Source organism: Heteronotia binoei, chromosome 2 (assembly GCF_032191835.1).
Source record: "Heteronotia binoei isolate CCM8104 ecotype False Entrance Well chromosome 2, APGP_CSIRO_Hbin_v1, whole genome shotgun sequence".
NCBI lineage: Eukaryota > Metazoa > Chordata > Lepidosauria > Squamata > Gekkonidae > Heteronotia > Heteronotia binoei.
This window is the reverse complement of record NC_083224.1, coordinates 38,033,169-38,046,034: the sequence shown is the minus strand read 5'-3', so window position 1 is coordinate 38,046,034 and position 12,866 is coordinate 38,033,169. Positions and strand designations below refer to the sequence as shown.

The following is a 12,866-nucleotide window of genomic DNA, read 5'->3' as shown; positions in this document are numbered from 1 at the left end:
TGCTCATGTGTTGGCATTTTTCATTGAGTGGAACTTTTGAGGTGATTTAATAATTACATCAATATCTGTGGCCTTTGGAAGGAACTTGAGGAAATCTATTGAAGTTGTTTTACTTAATTATATGGAATCTACTAAAGAAAATCAGATTATTGCATTTTATCTATGGACACCAGCAAGGCTAGTTTTGCCAAAGTTTGGAAATCTAAGTATAAACATTTAAGGAATGATAAATTAAATAAAGTTAGGGAACTAGATAAGTTATTAAAACTAACTGTACTGCAAAAAGCCTGAGGAGAGTACAATTTCAGGAAGAAGAAGAAGACCATAGATTTATACCCCACCTTTCTCTCTGAATCAGAGTGGCTAACAATTTCCTTTATCTTCTTCTCCCATGACAGACACCCTGTGAGATAGGTAGGACTGAGAGAGCTCTCACAGAAGCTGCCCTTTCAAGGACAACTCCTGTGAGAGATATGGCTGACCCAAGGCCATTCTAGCAGCTGCAAGTGGAAGAGTAGGGAATCAAACCTGATTCTCCCAGATAAGAGTCCGCACACTTAACCACTACACCAAACTGGCTCTCTGGGAGCCAAACTAGGAGGGATTTTAATGGGGTACAGTGCCAGAGAACCCACCTTTCCAAGTTCCCTCCAAGTGAACTGATCTCTGTTGCCTGGATATCAGTTACAATCCCAGGTGACCTCCAGCCACCACATGGAGGTTGGCAATTCTAACCAGTCTTGATTTTCTTTGGTTAAAAACATAGAAGAGTTTTCTTCATATTTTGTTATATATTTTCTGTAATTTAAATTTCTTCCAGTAAAATGAAATTTAAAAAAAAATGTCAGTGGCTTGCTCAGCAATTAATCTGTGAGCTACTTATTGTTCTCTTTATTGTTAGTTGTCATCCTAGTTTAGTCCTCCCACTGATACCCACTTCCATACTCTTCATATTTTTTCCACCTAGATCACTCAGGCCGGGTTGAGAGAATGAGATGGTATAATATAGTAAATTGCTGAGGTCAGGGCTTTTTTGGTAGAAAAAGCCCAGCAGAAACTAATTTGCATGTTAGGCCACACCCCTGATGCCAAGCTTGCCAAAACTGCGTTCCTTTGTGTTCCTGCTCAAAAGAAGCCCTGTAATAGAATGCACTGTACAACTCCAGTCTGCAGGTTGCCAATTGCCATGTTCATAATTCCCCTAGGTTAATAATTCTCTGTAACTGGAAAGCCGGTTTGGTGTAGTGGACTCTTATCTGGGAGAACCAGGTTTGATTCCCCACTTCTCCACTTGTAGCTGCTGGAATGGCCTTGGATCAGCCATAGCTCTCATAGGAGTTGTCCTTGAAAGGGCAGCTGCTGTAAGAGCTCTCTCAGCTCCACCTACCTCACAGGGTGTCTGTTGTGTGTCGGGGCTGGGGGGAGGTAAAAGGAGATTGTGACCACTCTGAGACTCTGAGATTCAGAGTATAGGGTGGGATATAAATCCAATATCTTCTTCTTAAGAGGAAAACTAGCACACCACACAACCTGGAACCATGCCCTGAGATATTATTATTGTTATTTGCAGTGTTAATAGGGCTGCCAGTCTCCAGGCGGTAGCTGGAGATTGCCTGGAATTACAACTGGTTTCCAGGTTACAGAAATCAGTTTCCCCTTGGAGAAAATGGCTTTTCAAGAAGGTGGACTGTATGGTGTTATATCCACTAAAGTCCCTTCTCTCCTGCAAACATCACCCCCAAAATTTCCAGGAACTTCCCAACCCAGTGCTGGCAACCCAAACAGAGGAATTATATATATGAAACCAATTCCACCACAAGAACATTCCAAAACATTATAAAGAGATATTTTTCCTTTAAACTTAACACGGCAGAACTGTAAATCTTTCAGACTTCTAGCTTCAGTAACAAACCTACTTTCCAAGCAGAGATAGAGGTGACGTGTTCTGTTTTCCAGCAAACTGCATAAGCAACATTATTCAGACGGCCTTCCCCTTATAGTGGCCTCTCTTAGGATTGTTGGTATAATTGCCAGGTCACAAGCATCTTCTTGTGGATACAGCCTTTTTTTTTTTTTTTAATTGTCTACTAGCGTGGGTGCAGAGAGCTTCTTTTAGGCATGGATGTAAAATAGTTTTATTCTAGAGAGCATTTGGTGGAGGTGTTTGGCAGATTTTGCTGCATTCTTCGAAGTTCTGCATGTTTTTAAAATCCGTAATATGTGATTTAAAAAAAAAAAGATGTTCTATCTGTATCTTTAAAAACTCTTAACTGGATTTTTGAATGATGTACATTGCCCAGAGCCCTGCAGTAGCAGGGATTCGGTGATCCATAAATTTAGTTTAATAATAAGTAAGAATATGTCTTTGCAAGCTGGTTTCCCATCTCTAGTTGTCTTGAGTTCTGAGCAGCTAAAGTGGCATATAAAAGTTTTGAATAATAATCTAGCAGACACAAGTAGACTGACTATGAATTCCCAATTAGCATCAGCAACATTGCCTTTCAGGAGAATTTAGCAAGGTATTTCTAGGATCTGGTTTTATTTTTTTTATTTACTTCATTTGTATCCTCCTTTCTCCTCAGTAGAGAGCCCCATGGTGCAGAGTGTTAAAGCTGCAGTACTGCAGTTCTAAGCTCTGCTCACAACCTGAGTTCGATCCCTGGTGGAAGCTGGGTTTTCAGGCAGCTGGCTTGAGGTTGACTCAGCCTTCCATCCTTCCAAGTTTGGTAAAATGAGTACCCAGCTTGCTGCAGGGGTGGGGGGAGTGTAGATGACTGGGAAAGGCAATGGCAAACCACCCCATAAAAAGTCTGCCGTGAAAATGTTGTGAGAGCAACATCATAACAGAGTCGGAAACGACTGGTGTTTGCACAGGGGACCTTTCCTTTCCCTTTCTCCTCAATGGGAGCTCAAAGCAATGTTCATCATCTTCCTGGCTTCCATTTTATTCTCACAACAACCTTGTGAGGTAAGTTAGGCTGTGATAGACCCAAGGTCACCAAGTGAGCTTCCATGACAGAGGTGGGATTTGAACCTGGGTCTCCCAGAACCTAGTCTGACACTCTAACCACTACTCCATGATCGGTTATGCCAAGGAATCAAATCTAACATCTGACTAAGATCTGACTGTACTTGCAGAAAGTTCAGATCTGACAGCAGGACCAGAACATATCCAACAAATACAAATATGTGTGTAGTTCTGGAGATCTCACTTCAAAAAGGATGTGGACAGAATAGAGCAGGTGCAGTTGAAAGAGACAAGGATGATCAGGGGCTGGAGACCAAGCCCTGTGAGGAATGTCTGAACGACTTGGGAATGTTCAGTCTGGAGAAGAGGAGGCTGAGGAGGGGACATGATTGCTCTCTTGAAGTATTTGAAGGGTTGTCGGAGGAGGGCAGGGAGCTGTTCCTGTTGGCAGCAGAGAGGACTCACAATAATGGGTTCAAATTAAAGGTTGGAAGGTACCGGCTGGACATTAGGGGGAAAAAAATTACAGTAAGAGTTATTCAACAGTGGAATCAGCTACTGAGGGACCTGGTGAGCTCCCCCTCCCTGGCAGTCTTTAAGCAGCAGCTGCACAAACACCTGTTCATCGGATACTCTAGGCTGATCCTGCATTGAAGAGAAGCTTTGGACTAGATGGCCTGTTTGGCTCTTTCCAACTCTGTTTCTATTATTCTAAAAATGCTTGTAGACCATACTACCTGCTCCAAGTGTTAGGATGAGGGCCATAAAAACATGCTTGCCTGTGTGCATACTCTTGAGAAAAAAAATCTTTGAAATCAAATGGGGGGATTTTTTTTTTTTGTAGCCCACATCCACTTCCATGCATCAGGCAAGATTTCTTTATTCAAGACTCTGGCACTTCATTCTGCTGCTTATGTAGTCAGGGTTTATTTTAATTAATAATAATAATAATAATAATAATAATAAATTTTATTTTTATATCCCGCCCTCCCCCACCAAAAGGCGGGCTCAGGGCGGCTCACAGACATGACTACGTCATGATTCAATTAAAAGCAGATAAACATTATAAGTACAATACAATTACATATATAGGTTAAAATACATAAAAATAGGTGCTATAATTTCTGGTGTCACAATTACATATTAACAGCTTCAGTTACAACATAAGATGGCTAGAGTAGAATGATTTTATCAAGTTAGTCTGGTCCTAATTCAAATGCGAGTTGGAAAAGAGAGGTTTTGCAAGCCCTGCGGAACTGGTTCAGGTCCCGCAGGGCTCGCACCCCCTCTGGGAGTTGATTCCACCAGCGCGGGGCCACTAATGAGAAGGCTTGCTCCCGAGTTATCTTCATTCTAGCCTCTCTTGGCCCAGGGATTTGTAGGAGGTTTTGGGAGCTAGATCTTAACGCTCTCCTGGGGATATATGGGGAGAGGCGGTCCCTGAGGTAGGCAGGTCCTCGGCCATATAGGGCTTTAAAGGTAATAACCAGCACCTTATACCGAACGCGGTAGACGACCGGTAGCCAATGCAGATCCCGCAGCACCGGCCGCACATGTTCCCACCTAGGTAGTCCCATCAACAGCCTGGCCGCTGCGTTCTGCACTACCTGAAGTCTTCGCGTTCGGCACAAGGGCAGCCCCATGTAGAGGGCATTGCAGTAGTCTAGTCTTGAGGTGACCGTTGCGTGGATCACAGTTGCTAGGTCGTCGCGTTCCAGGAAGGGAGCCAACTGCCTCGCCCTCTTAAGATAGAAGAAGGCGGATCTTGAGGTGGTAGCTATCTGGGCCTCCATCGATAGCGAGGATTCCAGTAGCACCCCCAGGCTCTTGACCTTGCGCACTGGTGTCAGTGGCGCACCGTCAAAAGCTGGCAGAGTAATCTCCCCCCCCGGTCCGTCCCGACCCACGCAAAGGACCTCAGTCTTCGTTGGATTCAACTTCAGCCCGCTCAGCCTGAGCCAGTCAGCCACGGCCTGTAACGCCCGGTCCAAATTTGTAGGGACATCACCAGTCCGGCCTTCCATCAATAGATAGAGCTGGGTATCATCAGCGTACTGATGACAACCAAGCCCATACCTCGGGGCAAGCTGGGCAAGGGGGCGCATAAAGATGTTAAACAATGTCGGGGAGAGAACTGCCCCCTGAGGCACCCCACAATGAAGCGGGTGTCTCTGAGACAGCTTCCCCCCAATTGCCACCCTTTGTCCCCGATTTTCAAGGAAGGAGGAGAGCCATTGTAAGGCTAGCCCCCGAATTCCTGCGTCGGCGAGGCGGCGGGTCAGCAGCCGGTGGTCGACCATGTCGAACGCCGCCGACAGGTCGAGCAGCAGCAATACCGCCGGCACTGGAATTCAGGAGGTCAGTGCAAGTCATTTAACTTGCTCAATAGGTTTAGTACTGCTAAGCATCAGCAGTTGTTTTAATCAGCCAACAACATGAAGTCAAACAAACCTTCAGCACTGATGGAAAGACTGCCAGGAACATTCTGAACCTTTAGCAATTTAATGTTCCCTCTAAGATACAGAGTCTTGTGAGTGAAAATTATACTTTGTGAGCTACTGGTATTAAAGTTGTGAGCTACTGGCATTAAAGTTTTGAGCTACTGCATAAATTATTGTGCTCTGGGGCCCAGGGGCGTAGCTTGGGCCTGGGGCCCAAGATTTATGTGGACCCCCTATGTGTGTGCACGCCGCCAGAAACAGGATATGATGTCACTTCCGGTGATGTCACTTCCGCAAGATGGCCACCACTTGCGAGGGAGCCCTGCTGGAAACAGCTGCTGGAACCTCCTAAGGCACATCCGACCAGCAGGCTACGACGCATCTCCCGTGTATCCCCGGCTTTGCGGGTTGTGCGCGCCCAGGTAAAGCGTGACGACACACATGACGTTTGGTGGGACCGTTTGGTGGTGGATGCCAAGGTAAAGCAAAATACGTCCCAGTGAGACAAGGCAATGGGAAGATTCTTGTTTAAGAAAATTATGGATTTTTTGTGATGCTTAAACGGATTTTTTTTCTGGGCTGCTGGTGTACAGACCAGACTGACACTTAAAGAAACTGAAGGTCTGTTGGTCTCTTGATTTGAATATTGATATTGTTTGGCCCTTCCATTACAAAAATGTTACCGACCCATGAGCTAAGCAGTTTGAGGTGGAAATCCTTTGTCCTACTTTGTGAACTTTTTTTTTAACCACACCACTAAACATTTAGCTTTTTGCCACTATGAGCCGTGTAACCTTTGACAAGCTATGTTTGTAAAGTCTATACCCGTTATTCATTAAAGAAAACCTAGTTGCAGCTAATCTCTCCCCCCAAAAAAACCTAATCAGATTTTCCAGAGCGTCCCTCCCCCCATTTCTTTGAAGCTAGGGATTCAGATCTGACCGAAGTCAGTTTGTTATATAGCGAGCCAGTGGAACCCGCTGCCACAAGGTGGTCAAACGGAAATCGCGCTGAGATGCATAATACCTCTCAGCATCCAAAACAAGAGGAAATGCTGTTGCTGCCATGCCTCGCTTCTGGGTTACGCGGAGGCCTTCTCCGCCTGGCGGCTGGGCTCAAATCCGATCCGGCCAGGTTCCTCTGAGGTTCTGGCAGTTTAAGCTAGCGGCTTCAGTGATGGGCAGCCGGCCTTTGGGGGCAGGTCTCCAAGGCGCCCAAGGCGGAAGGAAGGAGGGCGCCTCGGCTGGGCGCTTGGGGGAGGCACCGAGCTGCGGCTCCCCAAGAAGCCCGCCTGAGCCAGCGCCGCCTGCGTTCTGCCCTCCTCTCCGAGCCGGTCCTGGTGCCTTCCGCCCGGAGTTCAGCGAAGAGCGCAGGCGGGTCTCTGGGCAGGCCGGGGGCGCCTGCAAGGGAGCTGGTGGCGAAGACTCTGCGCGGAGTGGTATGCGCGGCGTCTCCCCTCGGCGCTGGAGCGAGTAGTGCAGCCTGCAGAGCGAGCGCGCATCAGCCTCTGCCGCCTCTTCCTGGCCGGAGCAGGTTTCGCCGGCGGCGAGGGAGGTGAGAGCGGCGCTGGCGCCCACCCCGCGCTAGTAGAGCCGGCAGGAGGAGCTCGGTGGCCGGCCAGGCCAAGGGAAGCCGCCCTTCTGCGCCCTCCCCGGCCATTGTTCGGGACCCCCCTTGGCAATGCGGGGGGCCCCCAGACCCCCCAGACCTGGGGTGACCCTCCCCCCTGCCCCCCCTCCCTACACCACTGCTGGGGCCATTTTTCCTGAGCTAAGACAAAAATCTGTGACCTGAAGGCTAAAAATCTGTGAGCTAGCTCACTCTAACTCAGCTTAGAGGGAACACTGATTCATACCTATGCTGGTAATTTCTACCTAAGGATTTAAAGCCATGAGAACAAAGAGTGAGTATAAATGGGCAATTTTCTCAGTGGAGGATGGTAAGCAGTGGGGTGCTGCAGGGCTCAGTACTGAGTCCGATGCTTTTTAACTTATTCATTAATGATTTGGAGTTGGGAGTAAGCAGTGAAGTGGCTAAGTTTGCGGATGACACTAAATTGTTCAGGGTGGTGAGAACCAGGATTGCGAGGCACTCCAAAGGAATCTGTCGAAGCTGGGTGAGTGGGCGTCAATGTGGCAAATGAGGTTCATCATGGCCAAGTGCAAAGTAACGCACATTGGGGCCAAAAATTCTAACTTTAAATACAAATTGATGGAGTGTGAACTGGCGGAGACTGACCGAGAGAGAGATCTTGGGGTTGTGGTAGACAGGGCTTTTTTTGTTAAAAAAAGCCCAACAGGAACTCATTTGCATATTAGGCCACACCCCTGATAACTCATTGTTTTGCACAGGGCTTTTTTGTAGAAAAAGCTCAGCAGGAACTCATTTGCATATCAGGCCACAACCCCTGACACCAAGCCAGCCGGAACTGCATTCCTGTGCATTCCTGCTCAAAAAAAGCCCTGGTGATAGATAACTCACTGAATATGTCGAAAACGTGTGCGATTGCAATAAAAAAAGTCAACACCATGCTGAGAATTATTAGGAAGGGAATTGAAAACAAATCAGCCAGTATCATAATGCCCCTATATAAATCGAGGATGCAGCCTCATTTGGAATACTGTGTACAATTCTGGTCACCACACCTCAAAAAAGATATAGCATTGGAAAAAGTGCAGAAAAGGGCAACTAGAATGATAGAAGGGTTGGAACACTTTCTCTATGAAGAAAGGTTAAAACACTTGGGGCTCTTTAGCTTGGAGAAACGTTGACAGAGGGTTGACATGATAGAGGTTTACAAGATTATGCATGGGATAGAGAAACCAGAGAAAGAAATATTTTTCTCCCTTTCTCACAATATGAGAACTCACGGACATTCGATGAAATTGCTGAGCAGTCGGGTTAGAACTGATAAAAGAAAGTACTTCTTCACCCAAAGGGTGATTAACACATGGAATTCACTGCCACAGGAAGTGGTGGCGGCTACCAGCATAGACAGCTTCAAGAGTGGTTTGGATAAGCATATGGAGCAGATGTCCATCAGTGGCTATTAGCCACAGCTTATCGTTGGAACTCTCTGGGCATTTTCCCACAGAGCTTACCTCAGAGCAACATCCCTCTTCACCACGCAGCGTCTGCGCAGATTTCCCACCAACTGCTCCGCATAACCAGGAAGTGCCGGACCTTTGCGTCGCAGATGTAAACCGCTAAAAACCAGTTTACGTTAGCGACGCAAAAGCCGCGGCTCTTCCTGGTTATGCGGAGCAGTCGGTGGGAAATCCATGCAGACGCTGCGCGGTGAAGAGGGACGTCGCTCCGAGGTAAGCTCTGTGGGAAAACGCCCTCTGTCTGGGGCAGTGATGCTCTGTATTCTTGGTGCCTGGGGAAGGGAGTACAGTCGGGTGGATTAAGGCTCACTGGTGCCCTAAGCACTGATCAATCTTGGTGCCCCCCTCCTTTCCACACTGACCCAGTTGTTGACCTATCTGACCAGATATACAGTGCAGATTGCAGCAATACAAAAATTTACTCATATGATAACACAATATACTGTACAAACAAAGCCAAGCTTGGGCTACATAAAGTTCTACAAAAATGCAATACAACATCTATTTTAATATTTCACAAATTAAATGTATCAAAGTTCCAATATTCATAATAATAATAACTTTATTTTTGTATCCCACCCTCCCCCGCCAAAGGCGGGCTCAGGGCAGCTCACAGACATGGAATTCCATGATTCAATAAAACAATATAAGCAACAATTTTAGATACGATCAATTACGTAAATAAATTAGTTAAAAATAGATAAAATAGGTGTTATAAATACTATACGTCATAATCATACATAAGATGGCTACAAATCAGTTTAGCCAGGTTCTGTCTTAAAAGCAGGCTGAAAAAGAAATGTTTTGCAAGCCCTGCGGAATTGGTTCAGGTCCCGCAGGGCTTGCACCATCTCTGGAAGTTGATTCCACCATCGAGGGGCCATTGCTGAGAAGGCTTGCTCCCTGGTTGTCTTCAATCTAGCCTCTCTTGGCCCAGGGATTGTTAAAAGATTTTGAGAGCTGGATCTCAATGCTCTCTGGGGAACATATGGGGAGAGGCGGTCCCTTAGGTAGGCAGGTCCTCGGCCATATAGGGCTTTAAAGGTGATGACCAGCACTTTATAGCGAACACGGTACACAACCGGTAGCCAGTGCAGATCCCGCAGCCCAGGCCGCACGTGTTCCCACCGAGGCAGTCCCGTTAGCAGCCTGGCCGCCGCGTTCTGGACCACCTGAAGTTTCCGTGTTCGGTATAAGGGCAGCCCCATGTAGAGGGCATTGCAGTAGTCTAGTCTCGAGGTGACTGTTGCGTGGATCACAGTTGCTAGGTCGCTGCGTTCCAGGTTGCTAGGTCGCTGCGTTCCACAGTTGCTAGGTCGCTGCATTCATGACCTGAAGGGCATTTTTCTACATTTCATTTTCACAAAATCAATGATAACATCATCAAAATACTTCTCAGAATGCCTGCTTCAATTCTTAATATACACAGTGAGTTGAGTCTTTCTTGAAGCATAACTGATCTATTTGGGTTTTTTACATGTTTCAGTTGTGAGAAAGACCTCTCTATTGTTCAGTTGGTGACCATTAATGTTAAAAATATTCTTACGGCAATTTCAACATTTGGAAAGGCACTCTCTAGTTTGTCTTCTGTAATTGTGTTGCAAAGTTCCATGTGAGTGAAAGATGTTTTCTGGGTTGTTTTAAACTTATGAAGAACATATGAATGGAACTGCTGGAGCTCTGTAGACAAAGTGTTGTTCATGCCATCTGGATAAGCATCAATGAGTTTCTGACAAGTCTTTGAGTACCTTTCACTTTCTGATAATTGGGAATTAGCACCTTGTTGGGTGACATTAGGAACATCTGTCAGACAAGAGAATCTGTCTGCTATTTCAGTGTACACCTTTCGTCTCCTCATATCCATTTCTTTCAACAATTACATAAAAAGTGGAGATACGGAATTTGTCTCTGGCACTGAGAATGACCTCTCGTGCATTTCCATCTCTGGGCATTATCTTTCTTATACGCTTATGCATTTGAGTTGCTTTGTATTCTACATCAGGGAGCATGTCCTTTGCAAGTGATTCAGATCTCTCAAATTCATCTCTTGATGTGTGCAACTATCAATGATGAATATAAATCTGCACATGTTTGCAAGATCACATTTTCACTTTGAAGAAGCTGACTTGTTCTATGAAACTTTTCTAAAGTTTCCAAAAATTTTCTAAAGTTTCCAAAAATTCAGCATGAACACAAATTCCAGTTCTTGCATCTTGTTTGCAATATTCTTTGCCTCCCTTCTAGTGTCACCTTTTTGCAACTGGTCATCTGATAAATCTTCCAAAGCTTCCAGACTCTTGAAGAAAGAGTTGATAATTACTGCAGTTGCATGTGCTTCCCATCTGGTGTTTGAAAGTGATTTCAACACTTTTTCATTTCCAATGCAATCTTTGAGAATTCTTCACCGAGCAGTTGAGGCTGAAAAGAATGTGTAGAGCAGCTGTACAGTGGAAAAGAAATCTACTGCAACTTGACAGCAATCCACAGCACTTCGTCCAACAAAATTTAGTGAATGAGCTGCACAGGGTACATAAATGGGAAACTGTTTGCATCCAAAAGTTTTTGCTGCATGCCATTGTAACGTCCAGACATGTTGGCAGCATTGTCGTATGACTGCCCTCTGCATTTAGCAAAATCCAATTTACAATCATCACATTACTTCAACACCTGCTGTGCCATAGCTTCACCAGTGTGGTTTTGTAATTCCAAAAATGTGATAAATCGTTCAACTGGCTGTCCATCTTGCAAGTATCTGAGCACCATGCTCAGTTGGTCAACATGCGAAAGATCAGGCGTTGAGTCCACAGACAGACTGAAGTACCCAGAAACATTAATTTCATCAATGATGACGGAGTGCACTTTCTTTGCCATTAACTCAATAAGTTCCTCACATATTGTGATATGTGAGCAGCCAAGAATGGGTCAAACCGACTTATCAATTCAAGTAGCCCCAAATAATTCCCATTATTGAGACCCAAATTTTTCCACTTTTCCTCGGAATGCCAATCCTTGTTCAGCCAGTGTGCAAATGACTGCTACAACACGCCGAAGCACATTCTCCCAGTAATTGTACTCCTCTTCAATTTGTTTTTCCAGTGGCTGTGTCAAGCCTAAGCCTTGTTTCCGAGTTAAATATGTCAACATGGCATCTCGGTGAGTTGCACTTTTTTCATGGTTGTCAATTACAGCAGTGTTTCGCCAGTCACTGAATCCCTCATTTCTAGCAAAATGCATTGACCCTTTGGGCCCAAATAGTTTACAAACAAAACAGTAAACTGATCCTTTTGAAGTAGAGTACAACAGCCATTCTCTCTTGTAGTGTTCACCATTGGCTTTTATTCCAAAAAATATCATCTGTGAACAGTATCTCTTTGGCTTCCCACTGACGAAATTGCGACACAATTTGTCAAATGGCCCATTGTGGTGCTGACATTCACTGGGTCCACAAGCACCCCAATAAGTCACATCATCACCATAAAATTCATCCCACAACCCTGGGCCCATAGTTTTGTTCATTTCATCCTTGGTCAGTTCTCTAAATTCCTTGGACAGTTCAAAAGCATTTACACATCTTGTTGTGGAAGTAGGTCCAGGTTTTGGCACTTCATCATGTGCAACGTCACCATGAAAATCTGTCCTTGCACCACATTGCCTGTTTCTGTTGAAGGAGATAGATTTGATTCACTTCCTGTCTCTGAAGACTGACACTGGTTTTGATCTGGATCATCTTTCTCTGCAGCTTGTAAGAAGAAATCTGTCAGCTTTCCTGTCTTGGCTACAACAGACAGATTCTTTTGCTCATTCCCTTTTGCACGTATTCTCTTTTGCGGACCACGCAACTGAACACACTTCATTTTTGACGTTTACATGGGGCTGAAATTAAAAAGGGGCAGAGAGGGTCATTGAAATGACTGTCATGACAACTGAATTTGGCTCCATCATTTTACATTTAAACACATGCATTTTACTTTTAAACATAGCCTATGACACTGCACCTCGCCAACAAAAAATAGAAGATAACCCTAGGGTGCACCATGATCAATTTGCACTAGTTTTATCATTTTTTTTTACAAATCTTCATTTGTTTTTTTTTCTTTTCACCCTTTTCCCAACTTTGTGGTGCCCCCTTGGGCCCTGGTGCCCTAAGCACATGCTTAGTCTGCTTAATGGTTAATCCGCCCTTGGGTACAGTGGGAGGGCTTCTAGTGTCCTGGCCCCACTGGTGGACCTCCTGATGGCACTTGGGTTTTTTGGCTACCGTATCTATGTTGGAATACAAGCTATGTACATTCCAGCCATTATAGAGTTAACTGTTTACCTGCTAGAGGAAGTGATGTATTGTGACCTAAA

General features: G+C 45.3%; 1 long non-coding RNA gene across 1 annotated transcript; it reads left to right on the top strand.

Moving 5' to 3' along the window:
- Positions 1 to 8,808: 8,808 nt before the first annotated feature.
- LOC132567556 (uncharacterized) lies at positions 8,809 to 12,576 on the top strand. The gene is made up of 2 exons (XR_009555095.1): positions 8,809 to 8,884; positions 12,412 to 12,576. It is a non-coding gene; the product is annotated as an uncharacterized LOC132567556 (long non-coding RNA).
- The last annotated feature ends 290 nt before the right edge of the window (positions 12,577 to 12,866 follow it).